The following is a 24,151-nucleotide window of genomic DNA, read 5'->3' on the forward strand; positions in this document are numbered from 1 at the left end:
AATCGGCACTTTTATGTGTAGAGATTTACGACTATACTTGTACCAATGATGGCTAATTTGAACACTGCAGCTTGTGAACTGGCATATATTCTCAGTCTAGCAGTTGCAGATTGTAGTTCTCTTACTCCCCGCTGCTTGTGACGTCACGAAAATTGCCGATAATTTTTGATCTCCAATGGCCGATACCTATATTTCTTTCAAATACTTGATATCGATCGATATAATCGACGAACCGGTAACACAATTGACGTATATATATTATTGGATGCTGAATCCAAAAATGTTGGTTAAAATTGCTAATTAGTAGGGCTGGGCAATATCAAGTAGCCTACCTGAGTGATTCGATTTTGAATCACTTATTATGCCTCGAGTCTAGTATTCTAGTATCACTCATTATGACATCACAACAGCATGTACTATGTTAAATTTCAAATATGTAACTTGCATGCTACTATCGAATGTTAAAATTCGATTTACGTTCGATAATGCCACCACAAAGAATATAACGCATGTTATTCATCACATTAGAGATACTTTGGTATTTTTCAGACCATACCGATTTCATTGCATTTCTTGACAATGTTGTGGGTTGATCATGACTACGGAAATGTGATATTCCAGTAACGTTCCTAGTTTTGTATTATGTCTCGTATGCTGCGACATGGCCAATCAAGGTTTCAAGGATTCCTCAGTGGAAAATGCTATCAAAACTATAATTCTCGTTAGTAAATTAACTTTCAGTTGCGAGGAGCGTATAATTTCAGTATTAGAAAAAATCGTCTTTGACTACTCGACTCGAATCATTAAATTTGATACTCGATTCAGATTCGAGTACTTGAATCATTATGCCCAGCCCTACTAATTAGCTTCAGTTTGAAAAGTCAATTTTTTCATTCTTGTATGAAAATCTACCTCTGACAATCCTTGGTGCACTTTATTAAATACAACAGTAACAATCATTTATATTTATGCATAGCGTATGCATGGAGGAAAATATTGCATCGGAAAACTTCGAAACTCAGTCGGATTGAACTCGGACTCATATAGGGTATGCACATGCGCGTTCAGTATTAGACTCCCATGGCTTCCCCCTGGCTTTTGGCTCTGTAGTTTGTACGGTCCTATGGTAAACACGGTACCTGCACACCAATGATGTACCTAGGGCAGAGGTCACCAACCTCTTTGACACCAAGAGCTACTCGATCAATGTGGCGGGGTCATAGTTAGTCCCGCCGTTATCCATCCGTGCTCAGTTGGATTTCTTCACTTGAACTAGTGGCTCTCAACTTTTTATGTGTTTGCTGACCCCTTTTGGATCATCACGGAGCCCCGCGGTCCCCCCCCCCCCCCCCCGAGGTGTTAGTTCAAATTTAACTAAATAATGTGGGGAGATAGCGTATTGGTATGATCCACAGCTGCAACATCAATGAGTTTCGGGTTCGTGTCTGACCGAGGTCGCCTCCTAAATTCCTACCCAAGTGTTGACGGTTTATCTAGGCTCCTCCTTGCCACGTGATCCGTGTAAGCGGTGTCTTATGAAAGCCTAGAAGTGGGCCATGCTACAAGCCTGTAAATACAGAATCAAAAATATAAAGAATATCGGCAAACATAGTCGAAACACCATGAATATCAAACAAATGAGCTCAACTATTGTGCAAATATTGAGTGTAGGCTAGTGATAAACAGCAACAAATGTCCTTTCTTGAAAATAGAATCATACTATTTAGGTAGAAATTGGGTGGACTTTTATTGATTCAAAGCGAATTCTAATTCTGTCGCTGCATTTCTTGAAATTTGTGATCGTGTCTTAAAAATCCGCATCTTCGATTTGATGTGAACGAGTGTCGAAAATCTATCTCCACGAAGGTGGTAGCGAATGTAATAATGAGGCATAGCACCCGATGACACCTTTGTGTACAATCGCAACTGTAGTCATTAATGACTGCATCAAGATTTCTATTTTAAGAAATACAAATTAGGTTGTCAACCATTTTGCAAATTTTGAGGCTTCGCGGACCCCCTGAAAATTTTTCGAGGACTCCCCGTTGAGAACCACTGACTTGCACATTCAGAGCACTGGACAGGGTTCCCGTCCCTTACCAGGAACAGATAACTCTCACTCACCGGAACTCTCACCTGTGACTCCGGGCTCAGTTGCGTTGCTGCACTGTCCACCGAAGCGCCAATCTCCGTGTCGAGACTCGGAAATATTGACTAGATTCCCGTTATGCCTCAGCGGGGGCAAAGACGAGCAACGCCCTGATCGAAAACTGCGTATGCTCCTTAGGGTCGACTGGCACCCTTCTCCGCTTCGACTTTCAAATCTCTCGTTTGAATATTTGCTACTGCAAAGAAATTCGATAATTGATGTGCACTTTACTTCACAATGTATTCGCCATATGAGCTATTTAATTTGGTTCTTTGAAGTACTAGAACCTCAATGTTGATCCAGTAGCGGGGTATGCATGACCATTGACCAATGATGCTGTAGGAACTAGGAACAGTGTTCTGGGGAATGTAAGGGACACTGACTTCGCCTGTCACTGCTGAAAATGCTATCAATATGTAGAATTGTAGATGTTATTTATATTTCGTGTCACGGTATAGTTCGTTGGTACGGAGTTTCTGGACTGTCCTTTGTGCACTCAATTTCATTCTATTGGTTTGTTTGTATGTTGTATGATATTCCGGTATGTCAATTGTGCTGTGTAATTCAAATCAAAATCTAAGCTAATTATGTTCTATATTTAGATTATTTCCACATTTTCGCACATGTCTGATAGTGTCAGACTGTCATCAAGCTAGGTTATATGTGCTGGGTAGAACCGTAGACTGCCGTAGAGTGTTACTTTGTTTGGGTGCTACAAAATCCACTTGAATTTTGAGCCTGACGCTTTGAACTTGAAAACTTTAACTCAAATGTTTTTTGCACCCTCATAGATAGAAGAACGTTGTAATACCTGTGGCGATCCATTCAACAGAAAGAGTGACTTGGAAGATCGTCGCTCAAACACCATATATATCTGAGATCATTTGCTTGGAAAGTTGGCCTCAAGGATCATATAGCTTTGCATGCTGGCGTCAAACATACAAGTTACACGTACGGGGAAAGTATTTGTTTAACAACGTCAACGGTCACATGGAGATGCATGATGGCATCGGAAATCATAGCTGTGATATCGGTGGGAAATTATTTACTCGGATTGGTGACCGCAACAGCCATATGGATATTCACGCTGGCGCCAAAAACCACGTATGTGCCATATGTGGTAAAAGATATACCTGGAAGGGTAGCCTCAAGCGTCATATGGATATGCATGCGGACCAAAACCATGAATGTGAAATATGTGGAAAGGCATTTACACGCGTGGGCGACATTAAACTTCATATGACAATGCATGATGCCATGAAAAATCATAATTGTGAGATATGTGGGAAATCATTTACTAAGAAGAGCAACCTGAAGCGTCATATGGATGTGCATACTGGCATCAAAAATCATATCTGTGATATATGTGGGAAATTATTTACCTGTAAAAATTTCCTCAAACGTCATAAGGATACTCATACTGGTGGTGACAGAAACCATGTGTGTGCCATATGTGGAAAAACATACACTGCAAAGGGTAACCTCACGGTTCATTTGGACATGCATGCTGACATCAAAATCCATAAATGTGATATATGTGGAAAAGCATTTACTTGGAAGAATAGTCTCAAGTTTCATATGAATACGCATGCTGACAACATACGACATGAATGCAATATATGTGGTAAGGCATTTAATCAGAAGTGCAACCTTCCTCGTCACATGAAGATGCATGATGGCGTCGCAAATCATAGCTGTGATATATGTGGGAAATTATTTATTCAGAAGGGTGACTGCAACCGTCATATGGATACTCACGCTGGAGCCAAAAACCACGTATGTGTCATATGTGGAAAAACATATACCTTGAAGAGGAGCCTCAAGTTTCATATGGATATGCATGCTGGCGTCAAAAACCATGAATGTGAAATATGTGGGAAAGCATTTACGCGCAAGCGTAGTGTCAAAATTCATATGACAATGCATGATGGCATCAAAATTCATAATTGTGTGATATGTGGGAAATCATTTACACTGAAGTGTAACCTCAGTCATCATATGAAGTTACATGCTGCTAGAATATACCATGAATGTGATATATGTGGAAGAGCATTTACGCGCAGGAGTTACCTCGCGCTTCATATGTATAGGCATGCTGGTGTAAAAAATCATAAGTGTGATGTATGTGGAAAACCATTCACTCAGAAGAGCAACGCTACCCGCCATGTGGCTATACATAGTGCATACTGACTGGCGCCAAAACTGAAAACTAACTTCATATGAAAATGCATGCCGACCCCGAAACTATGAATGTGACATATGTTGTATATTTGTTTGAATGTAGTTGGCAAATCAGTAGTGTCAAGCGCAGGCGCGTAGCCAGAGCCAAATTATAAGTGTTGCGCGCGGCCAATTAACGAGAGGCGTGTTGCCAATTAGCGAAATTCGTCCGTGCGCATTGTACTGCACAATGTAATGCGACACGGTCTACCGCTGAGATGATTGCGAAATTAGGTCATTCATTGCCGCTCCCTCGGCAATCGTTGCTAACCTGATTTATCGCGTCTCTAACAAGCCTAGTTCCACTGGCTGCAATAATCTCATCTGCGATAGGCCCGGTGCGCACGGTATCATCGCTGGCCTACACAATCGCAATTCGCATCCCCAATAGACCTAGTACGAAAGATAACGCTAGCCTAACTACCGCGTCTTGAGCCTACTATGCTTTGGCTCCTATTTCCCGATGGCTTGGATGAAATGCCGAGAGTATAGCTGATTAGCGATTGTGATGAAAGAGTGACATCTCGAAACTGAATGACATCTGATGGCCGCAAACACGTGTGACGCGTGCGTACATGCGTAATTCTTGAACATAACCAATTACCATCAGAACCTGTGTGTCAAGGCTTGAGTTATAAAAGAGGTAAGGTTGGAATCACCTGAAATAGGCTTCATTATGGCACATATTACATAAACACTCGTACATTTTGACTTGCGCAAATTGTCGCCGAGGCTACCTAATAGGGCATGTTTTTTTCGAAAATACGTACACAATTAGGGCATAATTATACAACGTTTGAAAAAAAAATTTAAGAGGAATTTTTTAAAACTCCATTTGTTCTAACTTCAAACCAAACTGCAGCAGTCCCATGAATGTCGCAACTATGTATTTAATATTTCTCGCACCATACTTGTCGTAATTTATACTTCAGGTATAAAAATTCACGATTCGAGAGAATCGAGGAGATTCATTGCTAAATCTATACTTTGCATAAACGTCTGAAATACTTTCGTGTGTATTGATTATACTATTTGTGGATTAAGAAGATCTCACTCATACGCACGCGACAGACTTTCAGTTCGCGTAGCCAGTCAGGTAAACCTAATATACTTTTGGTCGCTCTACTTTACTCCAGGAAAGACCTTACAAACATGCAGTAGACAGCGAAGCAGCGCTACAAGTTGCGACCAGTCCCAGATCGACTCTGGTAGGCGCCCTGATGCTGCTTGTGCTGTCAATATTTGGCATGGCCTTCCTCCCAAACATGGGTGGAAAATCCGAAGAAAGCAGTTACCGCACGGGCTATTGCATTTTATATCCGAGATCCGTGATTGCTCTTGGACTGGCCGCAACTTACAGGGAGCGACTCTTGCATCAACATTCAACATCCTTGATAGAAATACTTTTTTGATATTAAAAAGAGTATAAATCCTTGTTGAAGTGTGTTTCAATATACAGCATTAGTAGCATTTGAGACTATAATCGATGTAAGGAAGAGTTTCGTAATCAGAGGTGCTCGCACCTGTAAGGGGTGCAACACTTGCCCTTTGCGGATTCGGAGACGTCAAGTCAATAGGCCATATCGGTACTTATACTGATATGACGCAACAATTGAAATTGGACATAATTATTGTACCTCAAAAGTTACAAAATTTGTATTTATTTAAACTAGGGAAATCACGAGGCATTTTCCCTTCATTACAGGTCTCACATCTACAGACTGGCCGTCTCAGATGAAATATCCTACTGTGTAAACTCATTCTAATTGTTAAATTAACAATAGCCTACTGATACAAACATATTGCTGCTTAGGGATGTTTTGTTGAGGATTTTGGAAAAAGGTCAATCACGATGACTTCGAAATGTTTGAAGAAACCTATTTTCTCCTGCCATATACACGACCACTATTCCATAATAAATTGAAGATGAGCTGCTAGAGCTAGATAAAAGTGACCATGCTGGACGTTATATGTTCTCAATTTTGGTGCTATATTTGTTGCGATCATACTCCAATATATCGTCAGAAGCGTTGCGCGTTATTATCACATTCATCATCACATCTTTTTGTGGAAATCGTTTAAGGAACTTGTTCATATCTAATCGTACACGCGGATGTTCAAGACACGACCACGCAGCGGCGAGATAGCGCAGAGGTATAGTCCACAGCTACAACACCAATGGGCAGTGGGTTCGAGTCCGACCGAGGTCTACTCCGGAATTCCTATCTAAGTGCTGGATGTTTGCTAGGCTCCTCCTCACCGTCTCATACGCATAAGCGGTGTCTCACAAAAGCCTAAAAGTTGGCCGTGCTAGAAGTCGGCAGTTACGGAGTCAAAAATGAGGAATATCGGCCTGGTGTTAATGACCATTGTAGTCGAGAAACACCATTACCTCAGACAACACGACCACGTATTTGAAGAAATGCAGTTTCGGGATTCATTTTTAATAAACAATGTCTACATAAATACTATGATGTTGTTTTCAAGAAAAGTAATTTCGTTAGTGTTTATCGCCAGCCTACAGTTAATATTTACACAAGACAGATGAAGATTGCACGATAATTGTGCTAAATTTGAACTAAAAGGTGAGGGGTCCGCGGGGTCCGTGACAGTCCAAAAGGGGTCCGCGAAGACAAAAAGGTTGAGAACCACTGCACTAGGGTCGGGAACCTTTTTTGTCGGAAGAGTCATATTGGCCTTATATTTGCCATTGTAACTACCAAAGAGCCATACATGTCAATCAACTGTTACGTCACAATTGAAAATTGGTGACTTCATGGTAGAACCAATAGACACTTACGTGACCTTTGACACGAACCAATCAGGTTGCAGCAGGATGTAAACAAAGAACAAGGCCGGGCAAGCTTACTATGAGCGCTTATGGAAAAGGGTTGAAAAATGAAGGTTTTTAGCAAAATTACATTGAATTGGGAATAGCTGGCTTTGGTGAATGGTAATAACGTAGAGCTAGTGTGTATTTGCAGTGTTCTAACCTATAATAAACATGAATGGTGTCCAAATGAATGGATTTCTGACAACTTTTCGGATGAAGCAACTATTGCTGTATTATCCTTAGTCCTCAGTCGTATACTATAGGATCATCATTCCGAATAGCATGTATTATATTAATCTTGAGTCAGGTTATATGGGGTATTCATTATTAGGGGCTTGGCGTCATATGCGTTCTAATTATGGAATCGTATATAGTACAGTCTGCATCATTATCTAGCAAATTACTGTTACACTGGACACTTGTCTGCATACTCAATGATCATATTAATATGATGTATGTTAGGCAACATGATCCGTTCCCATCTGAAATCGTCATTTTTGTCCTAGCTCATGTATTGAATCAATCAGGACAAATGCCGGATAAACACTGTGCTAATAGCCTGTTTAACTTGGAGATGGCTACCCACACCGGGTGTGCGCTTGTACCTTTCCCAGAGCCAATAACATGCATGGAAGAATGTAAAATCTGGATAAAGGCATGTGGACTTCCTTGTAGTCATCTGAATTCTCATTTTATTAATAAAATGACATATCTATTATTGTACCAAAAATATTAAATCGTGACATAATTTAGATGAAACAATGTCCAATCTGAAATGCAGTCACACTTGATGCCACAATCGACTTGGTGTGTGTCTCGTTTTATTCCACTCCCGTTTTGTTGCTTGATGGTGTGTAATGATGGATTGAAATTGTTGAGAGCAATTCAATAATGAGATGAACAGTTGAAATTGGTGAGGTGATTCGTTGCACGAGTCGAACGAGTACGCCTTGATAGGCGTCTGCACAGCAGTGTTCCTCTGTAAAATAAACATATTATATTTTTTGTGCAGGCTTGATGGATATGTTTTATGAAGCTGCAGAAAGAGAAAATCGATGGATAAAACGCAAGAAAATCAAATTTCTGGAAGAAGTAGAAGCACAAAACAGGAAACTCGTCCAGGAAAATTACAAATTGACGGAAAAGTATTGCTAGTGAAGTTCAGTTCTCAGAGGAGCATCACAATGTCAAAAGATGCGGAGAAGCTGAAATTTTATGCTAGACTACAAATTCTTTCTGAATTGCCTGACTTATCCTACTGACGTCAAATTTATAGTATTGCTGTAAGCATAGTATTAAACCATTGGGTCAACCGTATGTAACTGCTTCATTAAATTTCGATTTCGCCATGTAGATATATGGTTCTTAAAAATGCACCATTTGCATTCATTCATTTCTCAAAACTAGAATGATTAATTGACTGTCAAGACGATCAAGATAGCGTAATGGTTAAGCGTCCGGCTTCTTGATCGGTAGGTCGTGGGTTCGATTCCCGGCCGGGTCAGACCAAAGACCTGATTAGTAACACTGGTATCCATGGCTTCCCTGCTTGGCGCTCATGCATTACTGGGATAGCATGGAGGGGTGGTGCATGACTTAGAAAGTCGTAAAGGCTATATCTGCACTTCCTTGTCCAGCGGCATATGCACATCATGCACTCATGGTATGCATATGCGCAGATCGTGTGTATGTATATCATGAGTCGGTGTATATGCCGCAATAAACATCAAGGACAAAAATAAACTACGTCCTTTCCTTTCGTCCTTTCCTGTCAATAAATCACATACAACTTTGAAAGGATTGATGGATTGTGGTGCACTTACTTTTGTGCAGGAACTGTTCACAGCGACCATTTCAAATCGAAATATTAGTGATATATGTGGATTCGACAAGAAATGTGAGAAAATGATGGAGTTCAGCTATGGTGAACCAGGAAATGCTATCATGGCAGAATAGGGATTCACCATTGAGTCTGAAATCAAGAAATTGAATCGAGATTTAAATATTCCTGCACATGATTTGGCACACTGTCAAATGCCTGAGCCAGATTGTTCCACAACAAGATGACGAGACAACGTATTCATATTGAACAGCTGATCGGAAGGATCAAGGAGTATAAAATTTTGTCTGGTGTCATACTATGCAGCATTGTGTATCAACTAACCAAATATGGACTAATTGCTTACTCTAATTCAAGATTGAAAATTAAAAATGAATGACGCAACATATAAGGCAATTGTGCATATTCAGTTCCATTGTGAATATCGTAATGCCTAACAGCATGCTACGGATCGTAATTGTGTGGTGCCATCATAGTGTCCTATATGGTGTCGACACAAGCAAATCGCACGGTTCAATGAAATTGTATCACGTCACAGTTTCCATTTAGCTACAGGCAATTTGACGGTGATTTTTGACCGGCTTGCGGAGCATTAAATTTGATGAATCGGGTATCAATCGAAAGCTGTCTCTGCACTGATTACGAAAATATAAATTTTATTCCGCTCGCGGCCCTGGAACCCCCACAATCAGCCCCCAATTATTCATTGTCGAGTAGATTGGCAGTGTGACGCAACAATGCTGTCTGGCGAAACGAGAGACTAGCTCAAGAGCAAGGATGCGGCCGAGCGGCGAGAGTGGGATCAGCTGACGTCGCGGCAATAGCGATGTGCAAACGCGCCACAGAGAAACGCTGCGCTGTTGATACTTTTTCTATGCGTTTCGGTACAAGCGAGCACACACCAGCCTTTCCTCGACTTGTAAGGGTAGAACTGGGTCCACAGAATGTATTAGGGCCCTACCAATTTTTGCGCAATATCCTTCATCTGATAAAGATATGTAGGCTACGTCTAAGTAGTCTACATTGGATATGTCAGATTATTATGATATCGATTGCCTTAGCCCGCTTGTTGCGTAGGGCTCCAGAGACACGTCGCGCTGTTGATGGCGGGTGTCGATACTTTCTATCGTCGCTTTTATGGTTAAGTGTGAGCAAGGAGCATTGAGCATGAGCATACATTACAAGCTTTTATTTGATCCGTATGGGTAGGACTTGGTCCGCGAATGCAGCAGGTAAAATGTTGATTGTTGAATAAAGTTTAACAGCAGGAGTGTCGAATTAAACTGGTATCGCTGTCCGGATTCAATCCGTTACAAGAAAGCTTGCGGGCCATACCTGCCAAATGATTCCAAAATGTTACCACCAAATTCATACCTTTGTTTTTCACTGGAATATATCTGATATCACTATAAACGTTGACGTTGGAATTTGGTTTAGCATTTTTCAATCACCAAATAGTTTTTTTGAATGCCGGGGACCTTTTGCGTCAAAAGTAATACAATGGTATCACAGATATTTGAATTATATTCATTCTGTAGCCTGTATATATATTCCTAATGTAACTTACGTAAAACGGATTTGCAGTATTTTTTCGCATCTGTGAATAACTGAATGTCCATTGTCCATTCGGCCCAACAGAGTTTGCACTTTTTCGCCTTCTCGGAATTTGGCAAGGTCACCGACGTGGTGCTTATGGGGACTAGAGTGAAAACTCAACACTGTAGTTGTATTACTACAATATGATATATTTACATTATCTAAATTTGCTGTCTTGAGTGAATCTTATTACTTGAAAGTATATTTTTCTTCCTAGAAATATCTCTAACAGCTGAAGGATTGCGCGAAAATTGGTAGGGACCAAATACATTCTGTGGACCCAGTTCTACCATTACAAGTCAAGGAAAGGCTGGTTTGTGCTCGCTTTTAGCGAAGCGCATAGAAAAAGTATCAACAGCGCCACGCATCTCTGGAGCCCTACGCAACAAGCGGGCTAAGGCAATCGATATCATAATAATCTGACATATCCAATGTAGACTACTTAGACGTAGCCTACATATCTCTATCAGCTGAAGGATATTGCGCGAAAATTGGTAGGGCCCTAATACATTCCGTCGACCCAGTTCTACCCTTACAAGTCAAGGAAAGGCTGGTGTGTGCGCGCTTGTGCCGAAACGCATAGAAAAAGTATCAACAGCGCAGCGTTTCTCTGTGGCGCGGTTGCACATTGCTATTGCCGCGACGTCAGCTGATCCCACTCTCACCGCTCGGCCGCATCCTTGCTCTTGAGCTAGTCTCTCGTTTCGCCGGACATCATTGTTGCGTCACACTGCCAATCTACTCGACAATGAATAATTTGGGGCAGATTGTGGGGGTTCCATGGCCATGAGTGGAATTAAATTTATATTTTCGCAAGCAGTACAGCGTCAGCTTTCGATTGATACCCGATTCATCAAATTTAATGCTCGGCAAGTCGGTCAAAAATCACCGTCAAATTGCCTGTAGCCAAATGGAAACTGTGACGTGATACAATTTCATTGAACCGTGCGATTTGCTCGTGTCGACACCATATAGGACACTATGGTGCCATGGTCAATGTGCACCAACAGTGCATGACTATTGATACTATATTCCAGTGGTGTGCATTGAAGCTCATTTAGATGCCCAATTTGTTGAATGAACAATTCTCCAGGATTATTTGTGTTTGGTGGAATGTTATAAAACTGAAGACACCAGATACACCAAAATCTACCTTGAGGCAGGAGTTGGTCGGTTGCGAGTACGGTCGAGAGATTTCTTGTCAATGTAGACCTTGTAGCTTCAGGTGCTGGATTGTCTTATTCAATGCATATGCATGAGAGCATATATCAGAACCTAATGTGAAAATAAATCATGGTTACAATATCTATTGCAGGAGTCTCTGAAAAAATGTCTTATTTCTTACTTACCCTGCCTTACAAGTGCAAGACGAATCAATAATGGATTTTATGAGAACGTGTATTTCCATTGAGTGTGATATCTCACTTTTCCGCAAGTTGTGATAACATTGGCTGTTCACTAGAATATTGCTTCCACAAAGAGTGGATTGTCTCCTCAATCTTTGTCCCTAAGTCGTGTACGTAGCGCTCCATGAAATACTTCGTAGCTTTATCCGTGGTGTTAGAAGAAGATGCTGTTCCACTCAAATCCATAAATTCGATAGAAACTCCATAGCTTTCAAGTTTCATGATCAATACACCATAATTGTGATGTGTGGCAGCAGCTATGTATTTTATAGCATATATTTCTGAACATGAGATATGCTTGATAATTTCGCTCGAGACCTGGAGCCCCTATGAAATCGTCATAATATGCATTACCACAATCCTATAGTATAGTATACAACAATCGTCGCTTAATCCGAAAAGTTGTCAAAAATCCATGCATTTGGACACAGCACGCTAGTAGTGTATATGATCGCTCAACCGGTGGCAGGGGTTCTTATGGGCGGGGTGGCACGGTGCCGAGGAACCGGGGGTGGCACGGTGACCCTTACGTCTTATGGCGGGGATGGCACGGTGCCATTGTGTCTTATGGCGGGGATGGCACGGTGCCATTGTGTCTTATGGCGGGGGTGGCACGGTTACCTTTTCGGGTATAGGCTGCGGCGGCACGGTGTCGTGAAAACTCGTGGTGGCATGGTTACCTTTTTGGGTAGACGCGCGGTGGCATGGTGCCGTGAAAACTCGTGGTGGCATGGTTACCTTTTCAGGAATAGGCGCGGTGACATGGTGACCCTTCGGGTATAGACTGTTGATGATTTGACTAACGTTGCGGGTATAGGCGCGGCGGCACGGTGTTGAATATGTATCAAGTAAATATTCACGTGATTGGTTCTTGGTTAATGTGCATATCACAAATTATTATCTATGACCGATTCGAGTTATTCCCAGCGTTTACGGTGATTACGACTTCAATATATCGTTATTCTTATGGCGGGGGTGGCATGCGGCTATTGTGTCTTGTGGTCGCACGGTAACCCTTTTCAGCATAGGGATCGGTCGCACGCGGCTTCGTTGTTGGCATGTCGTACTTTCGGGTATAGACTGCGGGCGGCATGTCGTACTTTTAAGCAAAAAAGGGTGTGAAATAGTTTACTAAATCTAGGAATCACTTGCTTGGTAATATTTTGGTAATTAGTTCGCCACAGAGCCGGCGTAGACGGTGATTCCAATACCAACAATAGCCGCGTTCACATACTAACACTTCAAAAAGGTGTGAAATATTTGTAAAATCCTACGATCGCCCACAAGATAACACCTCAGACATAGTCATCTTTCACGACTTGGTGTCATAGCCATACCGATCACTCACGCGGTGAAATTTTAGTAATCAGTTTGTCACAGAACTTGATTTCGCTGGTAAGATTTAATAAGTAACGACTAACAGAACCGCCAGTGTCGGTAACTTGAATAGCAACAAATTGCCACTTATTTCCGTCCTAACCCTAATCCTTTGTGAGGTTACCGCATACTCAAATAGGTGTGAAATAATTGTAAAATCCCACGATCGCTCACAAGGGTAAGGAATAACAGAACCACAACGGCGGCGCCTTGAATACCCACAAATTGTCAATTGTTGGTATAACTCGAATCTTTTTAAGAGTATAATCCTTTTGAAGCTGAATATTACTTGACTTGACCAACTTTCAACTCCGTTTCCGGATCATTCACACATTCCATGCCGCTGTTTTAACACTTATAGAATCAATACCAACTATCTCTAACCCGATAATATTCAATCATTTTGGTAATTTGCCAACTTTAAATCCGTTCGTCAGATGTACCACAGGTAAACTGAGATAATCCAGAATGAAATATTTGGACTTTGACATAGTCTGAATTGAAATAGATTGACAATCATGACTACCAACTTTGATCCAGTCACATTTCAAGATTATACTTTGAAACAATCCTTGAAACTGACAACTCTATTCACGACTCCGTTTCCGTTTGTAAAATAGAGTTTCAGAAATACTATCACTATGACAACTCAACATTTTAACTTCTTGCCATGCACAAAAGAGTAAAATACAAAAACCTTGGTAAGTCAATCCGTTTGTAGTAACTCACCAAACCAAAACAAAAAGTGTCCGTATGAAAAGTAGACAAGACTACGCGAGTAATCACTACAACCCACAAACATACCAACTCAGTTGTATCCATATCCCAGATTTTTTATTCAACTGTAAGATGAAGTAATTACTACTTGGCGCGCGACTTGAGATTAACATATATCTTGAATATACGACATTTGAAAGTCTGACCAACGTAATTAAGAATTCATTTCTTACGATCAAACGCCGGCGTTACATTGAAAGTCATCATACTGTAAACATAAGGATTGACACAGTGATTTGACATATGACGTATATTTTGTAATGCTCGACCATGACTTGATTATTAAATTATTCACGGTAATTAGACTCGGTGTTTTGGTAAAGGTTATTATGACAGCAACAAACTTTTCACTACCATGGTTATTAAAACATCAATTTGTAAAACTAGACTTACATGTGCGAAATGTTTTTGATTGGAAAATTATTCAACCTTGGTACAAACCGCGCAGTGCATTTGCGATATCAGGAAATATTTTACAAATGTAATTGTTTCCAGTAACCAAGACTAAAGATGAAACAACAATATCGGTATTATTACATTCAACAACTAGTACAATTATTAAAATCCATCGTTTGCGATAACCCGTGCTAAAGATGTAATAATTCCATTATTCATACATTGAACACCCGATACAAAATGCTTTATTATCGCAATTCGTAACGAGTGTAGCGACCCTCATACGGCGTCACGTACCTAACAGGGAAGCCGGTGTGTTCCTGGGCTCCGGACCTCGTCTCTCTGCGATCGCCTCCTGCCAGCACTCGCTACACGAAACGCCTAACACAGTACTCCAGTCCATACGGTTATAATAAGATTATATTCCACGACACAGTACTCAAAACAGCGTTTCACACTAGACTCATATTACACAATACTAGGGTTGCCATACGTCCGGAATTTCCCAGACATGTCCGGAATTTCACTGTTCAAACTAGCGTCCGGGAGGAATTTCTAAAATATGCCAAATGTCCGGAATTTTGGAGATTTAACGTAACCTCATAACTTGTTCGTAAATCAACAAAAAACAATTTTTTTTGTGAATATTTATGCTGATGCATCATATTTTTCTTCGCGCTGCGCGCGATTTATACTATCACATTTTGATCTGGGCCACGGAACATTTTCAAATTGGAGATGGAGTCGCGATCATAAAAGGTTGGAAACCACTGGATGTGGGGTGTTTAGAAAGATCCGTGGTTCGCACCGGCATAAGGCCGATAAACAATCGTATCGGTGTGACATGAACATGACTTAACGATGTGCAATTACGCTCCCTGTATTTTCGAACTCATTATCCTCCACCAGCTCTACCGCTAACTCTGATCATGTGGGCGGAAAGTAGTATCTATATAGTAACATATAGGACGACCAATATTATTGAGAGAATTCATTCAAATAAGTAAACGACCAGATGCATATAGAAACCAAATTCATATAGCAAGCACCCCCCTCCCCCCAGAAGTTGCATCGATTACCCTATAGCAGAGGTCTCAAACTCAAATGTGCTTGCGGACCAATTTTCCAGTTTTAGACGCCGCCGCGGGCCGCAGCATCAATAAGGGTATATTCTATGTTTTTCCAAGTAGGCCTTATTTGACGGGATGAAATTGTTCTATTCAAAAGCAGCCGACCTAAGAGACTGACATTCAGTACACATCGCAAAAATGTGATTTAATTTTGTAGCAATTTGGACCTGGCACGAAAAATATTATCACATATATAACTATTTGAATCCAATTGCCGTTGTACTTGATAGATGATAGTTATAAGATATAGACACCATGCGAGCGGACAAATGCATGATGTCATCATAAAAGCTATCGCGTCATTATTTTGCAGCTACTATGAATATTTTGAATTTAACAGATTGATAATAGATATTGATCTGATATCACAGCATTTAGGGTAACTTGAGCAGTGTAGCCCAATACAGGATTCGGGGATGCTACTAATATTCGGGCCATGAATCTCATGATTGTCCTTGGTCAAATACCTTGGAATATTGGGGCATATAAATAACAATATAAATGTATCGTAAATAATTTATTGTAAATAAAATATAAGTATATTGTAAATATAAACGCCGAACATCGTTACATCGTTGGAGCGTACCACCGCGGTACTCAGTACTCAGATGTCACTAACATATTGCCAATGGTTCGCCAAAGTTCGCGTCCAAAAGTCACAACTTACAAATTTCAGTCACGAGTCATCTAAGGGTAGGGTTTTATCATCATGAATTGGAAATGTGACGAAATAGTGAATCTTCTACTGGATGGTAGCGTTTGCAATTGGTGTGATGGTGAAGTTTGATGAATAGTTTCAGGCTTTCGGAGCAATTTGAGAAGGAATTTTAACGTTTAAAACCTAAAAAGGTATATATCTGGCATTTATATATTGTCAAATACTTGAAAATCTAAAATGTCGTCGCAGGCCGCTCAAAATGCTCTGGCGGGCCGCGTGTTTGAGACCTCTGCCCTAAAGTGTGGGCTCAAAATCATTGTTTATTTGGGCGGGAGGAGGCTGAAAACATGTGCTTTCGATCCCGTTTATAAAACACACACAGCCACATACTCCAGAACCGGAACCTCTGGTCTATGAGCAACGCTATGCTAGAGTGACGTCATAACTTATTTTGAAATCCACCAGTGGGCGCTAAAGAGTGTCCGGAATTTGGGTTTCTGAAATATGGTAACCCTACACAATACACACAGCGATACATACAAACTGATAACGGAACATGCGACCTAACAATACGAGACACAGGCCTACACACAAACAGCACACAAGTTCACCCAAACCGTATTACGACAGTTAGGTCTAAACCTACACCAGCAGCAGCGTTTCCATCTACAGGCGAGGGACTAACTACGGGACAATATCAGTCCCCAGATGCTAGCACAGCATCGTCCGTGATCTTTCCATGCCCCAGTCAATCTGTCTGAACATAGATTCCGACAGGATACATCCACCTCAAGCCTACAAATACAATGCCAACTACCTGCTACTTCACACCCTAACTGTCTAATACTACAACTACGTCATGCTGCTGTTCCCGACTACTCATACTTCACGCTACCAAACACAGAGACATACTCACTCACATCCAGCTTCAGCCACGCTCTCAGCCAACCCCCTACTCAACTAAGTCAACACGCGGTCTCCAACCACACCGCACACAACGTAATTTCTAAACGGTAAATATCGAACATTCTAGAAACCCCGGGATGCCACACGAGTAATTGGAACGACTACGTGTGGAGTTAGTATATCACAATATCGTTACTATTGAATCCAACAATTGATACGATTTATTGTCGGAATTTGTGACAGCGAATTGAAACATCCTTACCTTACGGAGTGTGAAAATATCACTTTAGGTATCGAGTACCAGTAGAAGCGGGTGAACAATACTTAATTCGTGACTCGTCGTTGTACTTGCTAAATGTAAAAAATTACAAGGTTACACTCTAAGACCTTGATCAGCACAAGAGCAATTTGGAATATCATTACTGGATGCAACCTATTCTACTAGACAAAACTCACAGCAATACTAAAATCAAAATATGTGCTACACTGAAATCTACAAAATGTGTTTGTATTGTTGTTAGTGATCATACATTATCATTTGAATCTTCTAAAGCAGTGGTTCTTAACCTTGCCCCCAGCGCCCCCCAGGGGGCGCTGGCGATTTTGAAGGGGGGCGGAAACGCTCAGGGGGCGATATGGGGGGCGTTGGGCTCAGGGGGGCGGTATGGGGGGCGCTGGAGGAAAATGGCTTCACAGTAGATGATGTGGTGATAGGACATATCCTTAATGAGTATTCAGTGCAAATTAACACCGAAAACTTCGTTACATATAGCCTTCAAAATACATATAGGTTTAATTGTCCATGGGCGCCTAAATGACTGACACCGAATGTTCCTGTCTTGGCAATCTGAACCCCAGAAGACCAATTCCATCTGACAGGGGAAAATTATATGTCAGTGAAGAAATACCAATCTGAAATCGTGTGCGTCTTTTAGTTTATTACGATTGGGCGACAGGGATATTCCTGTTAGGCGATATCCCCGTTGAGCGATTCTATATTTTTTTATATTGCAGACAGGGGGTCACGAAATAACATCATGCAACGAAGTCATACCAACGGGTTCGCCCGCCCGAATATGTTTAATTATTAGTAACGGGCCCTACAGTTTCCAAGAAACCTCACAATATTCGCTTTAAGTTTTGACGAGTCTGCGCACACTCAACAACTCACTGCGCTGACCCCTGGACAACAGTGCGTATCGACTAAAAAAAGGTAATAACTTCGGATTTGTTGTGCGCAACGTAGATTTTCTGTGCGCAGAGACCGTGTCAGCACTGCGCACGTGCGCAGCTTAGAGGGAACATTGCACCTCACTCAGCTCTACCGGTAAATGTGTTTACGTGAGCAGTGAGAGGATAAAAATTAATCTCAATTTACATGCAATTCCCGATGATATTGACCAATTCAATCAATAATTAGTGAAATTTTTCGCGCTTCGCGCAACTAGGCGAGAATAGCTGCCTCAGTAAATGGACACCCAATGTAGATACCTAACAGGCTTTCAGCAAATAGAGGACAGCCTAATGGGGTCTAGGAGTGAAGTCTCCCAGAAGCTTTGTTTATCGCCCGATGGGGGCCCAGGACCAACGTTTTTTTGTTTGGGGGGGGGGGGGCTGACGGAGTGCTATTACGGCCCTGGTAACGAATAATTGTACCTGCGGGCACGCCCGAATATGTTTAATTATTAATTACGTGCCCTTTATCTTCCTATACAACAGCTCACTCAGTTTATCGCGACTTATATATGTACTTACCACCTATTCATTCATGCATTATAGAAAATTTTGGTACCTAGGGCGACCAGGCCACACAAACTTTGCTGACCATCGAAATCACGATAGGGGGTTTGTGGGGGCGAAGCCCACAGAAGTTCGGTTTATCACGTTATGGGTGCGCAAGGCAATCGTTTTTAGGGGGTTGACGAAGTGCTGTTACGGCCCTCCCTCTTACTCATTGTATTTATTACATTCCTTACATTATGAAGTTGGGGGGGTGGGCGCTGGAGCACGATAATTTTTGAAAGGGGGCGCTGGAGGAAAAAAGGTTAAGAACCACTGTTCTAAAGTAATTGTAATCATAAAACCAAACTACTGAAAGTCATTACCACCACAAAAACAATTTCTATGATATTCCGCAAACACATCCTAACTCAGTATGCAGAAATTATTTGTAGAGTGCATACCGACAAAGAAATCAGGAACACAACCAACACCGAAAATGATAAATGCGTTTCGCGTTACTATTGATACAAGTTCATTTCTATCGGGCGAAATAAATGCCATCACAAAACTCAGAGCATGCAAAAGTCTTGATTGATGTGAATTTCGATTTGTGTCTTATGATACCAGCAAGCATTTTAGAAATATTTTCCATTTGTTAAACCAAAGTCGTACGTCCGATTAATAGTTGAAACTTGATCACGTACCTCAATCATTACAGAAGAGTATAACACCATTTTCCGACAATCTTTTGTAAAAAGGATCGAAACCAAGTCACTCAAAGTCGTTGCCGTCACATAAACAATTTGTACGACGTTTGCTAAATGCGTCCTATAGTTAGGTGTACTAGAAATATTTGTAAAACACAGTCCGATAAAGAAATCAACGAAAAGATATCCTACACCTAAATCTGGTAAAACCAGTTTGCACTTTTTGTTCATTAGTATGGTATCCATTTACTTTCGTCAAAGTAGATGTAATCATAGTCACTAAAGAACTTACTTGGACGTATGCTTGAATTCTAGACATAGTTCTGATTTGTCCGACACAAGACCCAAGAACAACCCTAGTTTCAACCGAGCACACATATCCAAAATATCACACACTCCGCTATTCCTAAAGCGCAAACACCCGATACAAAATATTACTTGTTGTGTTGTTGCGGTATCATCTTCACAATATCACACACAATACAAATGATGGTTATGTGTAACATGCTATCGACTTGAATCACACCAACATGAAAGAGGATTTACTCATTCTTTACATAACGATATTGACCAACATCACGTCGTCGGTGTGTATCGTTTTTTCTAGAATCTAGATACAAACTACGCTAGTGTAGCGGAAAATAATTTAGTGTAACAACCACAATTTTCACTCTCTTGACTTATGAAAACAACAGACGAGTCTTCATTCAATATTTTGTTTGTGTCAACTAGTTACTTTGTATGATACGACTGATAACCGCGCGACTTTTTCAGATCACAATATGAAAGATATTTACATCACACAAAATACTCCACTTGATATTCCCATACTACGAAACTATGGAATGATTGGTCATGCTTTCAAACTATAGAATGATTGGTCAGACTCTACAAAATGTTTTGGTAGCACCATAACGTTTTTTTTACACGAATGGTCACGCATCTAGATATTCAACTAATCCAACACACAGCTATAGTACTTACAGATATATCATAGTTCTTGTAACAACGTTGCATATGTACAATGCTTATCGTAAGTCCTACACATTTACGATAGCCGTCCGAGTTTGACTTTTAGAAACATTATACCGACATCGCGACATCTTTCAAAATTAGAACCACGGTGGCTACTTGAGAAACCTATCGATGATATCGCAGTAATAGTTACTTCCACAAAAGAGTATGTATTCGACTTACGTTCCACAAATCTAACGCGTAAAACAATTACTTCGCTAACGAAAAGTGCCGAGTCATCATATGGTTATCCTCACAACAATACAACTAAAACATACTGTCATACAAAATGGTCGTTATAGTTTGCACACCAATGGTACATCGTACAAGTAACAAGTCTCGAGAATCCAGTTATTCAAAAAACGTGAAAGCGTTTCTACGCCAAGTCGTTATGTTGACGAAAGCGTATATTGTAATATCATGATCGATTTGCATTCGTTGGTCGCGAAATGTCAATACTCTAAATAATTATTTTTCACTTAAACACAAACGCATACTTGTCACCATTCGTTTTCATCAAGCACGAGTTCAAGAAACTTACTTACTACGACAGGAATTGTTATTTTTAAGTTGTGTAAATAGGTAATAATTAATTTTAGTAACACTATATCAACATCATCGAGTTGTGCGAATAGATTTACATGCGGTCTTGTGGTTTTAATCGAAGTACACAGCACGGTCTAATGTAGAGTCATCTCTATTGTACAGCAACTCGGTAATCGAAATGTATGCATTAAAATTTAAACAGCGATCTTGTTTCGTCACGTGAAAAACATGTTCACTATCGCGATACTCTGCACAGGACGTGCAAATCCTTTTCACACTCGTAATAGTATACCAAAGGCTACCGGCGACAACGTTTAACAATACCAACGACACTAAACATACGATACCTACCCTAGTAAAATTACCACCTTCACCTGGAGGTCAGCCGTTACCAGAGTAAAATGCCATTGTCCTTTGGAGATTTATCGTTTACTCAGAGTAACAATACATTTTCACTTGAGGGTCTATCATTTCCTAGAGTAACAAACCCCTTTTCCTTTGGAAATCTATTTTTTCCTTGGGTAACAAACCTTTTTCACTTGGAAATATATTTTATCTCTGGGTAACAAACCTTTTTCGCTTAAAAATATATTTTTTTCCTGGGTAACAAACCTTTTTCGCTTGGAAATACATTTTTTCCTTGAGCAACAAACCTTTTTCACTTGGGAATATATTTTTTCTCCGAACAACAAACCATCCTCACTTGGAAATATATTTTTTCCCTGAGCAACAAACCATTTTCACTTGGTGGTCCGTCGTTTACCTGAGTAAAAATATCATTTTCCTTTGGAGATCCGGCGTTTACCCAGTGTAACAATACATTTTCACTTAGAAATCTGTCATTTACCTGAGTACCAATACCGTTTTCACTTGGAAATCTATCTTTTCCCTGGGTAACAATACCATTTTCGTTTTGAAAACTAACCACCACACCGGTACAGTACGCAACGCATATCATTAGAGTGATATATCCACAGGTAAATATGGGGCCTGGCCACAATAATTGTATCGAGATTTAACCCAGATTACTATCCGTTCACTGATTCACTCGATGGTTTTAGCAACTTGTAACATCACAAGATAGACACGACTGGAATTACCAATATTCATAATGTTTATGATAAGTGTCGTTACCCATCGTCCACTAAGTCGATATGAATATTCGAAAAATCGGATATCACTACTCTCAACACCAGTGATTCGGTTTAAGTTTGAAATCGATTTGGTAATGTAATCCAAGGTGTGTTTCTGCGGGATCTGCTAACCTTTACGAGTGAGTGCTGTCTCTTTGACACTTGAGACAATTATTATCAACCACACCTTGCGTGCATCGATTTGTCGGCGTCGTACAATTATTGTGGCCAGGCCCCATATTTACCTGTGGATATATCACTCTAATGATATGCGTTGCATACTGTACCGTTCGCTGTATCGAGAGCACCAATGGTAGTTGAGTGAATAACCAAGATGGACAAATATACCCGTTTGTTTGTCTGAATTTTACATTGGATCTCCAAGCCTTCGTCTATGCCACCGATTGAATATACAAAATCGATTTTATTGACCTCGCGATGCAATAACGAAGTCCTGGAGGGTATGATGATGTTGTCTATGGGTCATACCGATGTGGGCATAAACACCCAACATTTGTACACCGACACATTGCATGTAATGTCATAAACCACATTTACGTGAATACTTGGTAGGGTTGAACAATCGTAAAGTATATTCGATATGTATTGTCATTTTTCACGAAAAAAATCAAGGGTTGTGAATCTATATGTTTAATTACATTTGGTCATTGGTTCTGCTTTATCGCTTTGCATTGAATATCTGGATCCGGTTATGAACTGACCTGTATTCGGTTTGTAATTCCATACTGGATGGGGCGATATGTATTGACCAAACCGATTACCGCTACATATCCCTGTACGTATAATCTGTATAGTGTGAGCAAGGAAATTAATCACAAGTAACCGGGAATCGCGCGCACGATGGGTAGCATGCGTTCCTACATTTTCCGAAGATTGTTATCCGTGTATCAATCAGTTAACAAAGTCGGGGGATTACAACTTTAGACGGATTGATTCCGGAAAATCTAAAGCACGAACCCGGACATCGCAGTCATATCGAAATAGCGCATTGTTATTGTGTGTGTGTGTGTGTGTGTGTGAGTGACTAACCGCCGATTTTGATGGGATGCACCAGAACAAGTGAATATGCGATTACACAAATGTATCGGAGTCGTTGTTGGTGTATATTTTGTCACTGTCCGTTGTAACAATATACAAAAATATCAAATTGGCCCGGTGTGGTGGTTAGTTTTCAAAACAAAAATGGTATTGTTACCCAGGGAAAAGATAGATTTCCAAGTGAAAACGGTATTGGTACTCAGGTAAATGACAGATTTCTAAGTGAAAATGTATTGTTACACTGGGTAAACGCCGGATCTCCAAAGGAAAATGATATTTTCACTCAGGTAAACGACGGACCACCAAGTGAAAATGGTTTGTTGCTCAGGGAAAAAATGTACGACATGCCAAAGGTAACCATGCTACCACGAGTTTTCACGGCATCATGCCACCGCGCGTATACCCGAAAAGGTAACCATGCCACCACGAGTTTTCACGACACCGTGCCGCCGCAGCCTATACCCGCAACGTTAGTCAAATCATCAACAGTCTATACCCGAATGGTCACCATGTCACCGCGCCTATTCCTGAAAAGGTAACCATGCCACCACGAGTTTTCACGACACCGTGCCGCCGCAGCCTATACCCGAAAAGGTAACCGTGCCACCCCCGCCATAAGACACAATGGCACCGTGCCACCCCCGCCATAAGAGTCACCGTGCCACCCCCGGTTTCTCGGCAC

The 24,151-nt window shown here is 40.8% G+C and overlaps 1 long non-coding RNA gene across 2 annotated transcripts; it reads right to left on the bottom strand.

The window, feature by feature from the left end:
* Positions 1–1,355: 1,355 nt before the first annotated feature.
* Positions 1,356–23,761, bottom strand: LOC145452875 (uncharacterized). 2 transcript variants are annotated; one of them, XR_013919569.1, is made up of 3 exons: positions 11,792–23,761; positions 2,125–8,181; positions 1,356–1,567 (listed from the first exon to the last, which is right to left on the bottom strand). It is a non-coding gene; the product is annotated as an uncharacterized LOC145452875 (long non-coding RNA). The 2 variants fall into 2 exon arrangements; XR_013919568.1 differs by lacking the exon at positions 1,356–1,567 and having other exon boundaries at positions 5,528–8,181; positions 11,792–11,913; positions 11,988–23,761.
* Between the last annotated feature and the right edge of the window lie 390 nt (positions 23,762–24,151).

Source organism: Botryllus schlosseri, chromosome 12, assembly GCF_051294905.1.
Source record: "Botryllus schlosseri isolate E-star chromosome 12, Bs_hap1, whole genome shotgun sequence".
NCBI classification, from domain to species: Eukaryota; Metazoa; Chordata; class Ascidiacea; order Stolidobranchia; family Styelidae; genus Botryllus; species Botryllus schlosseri.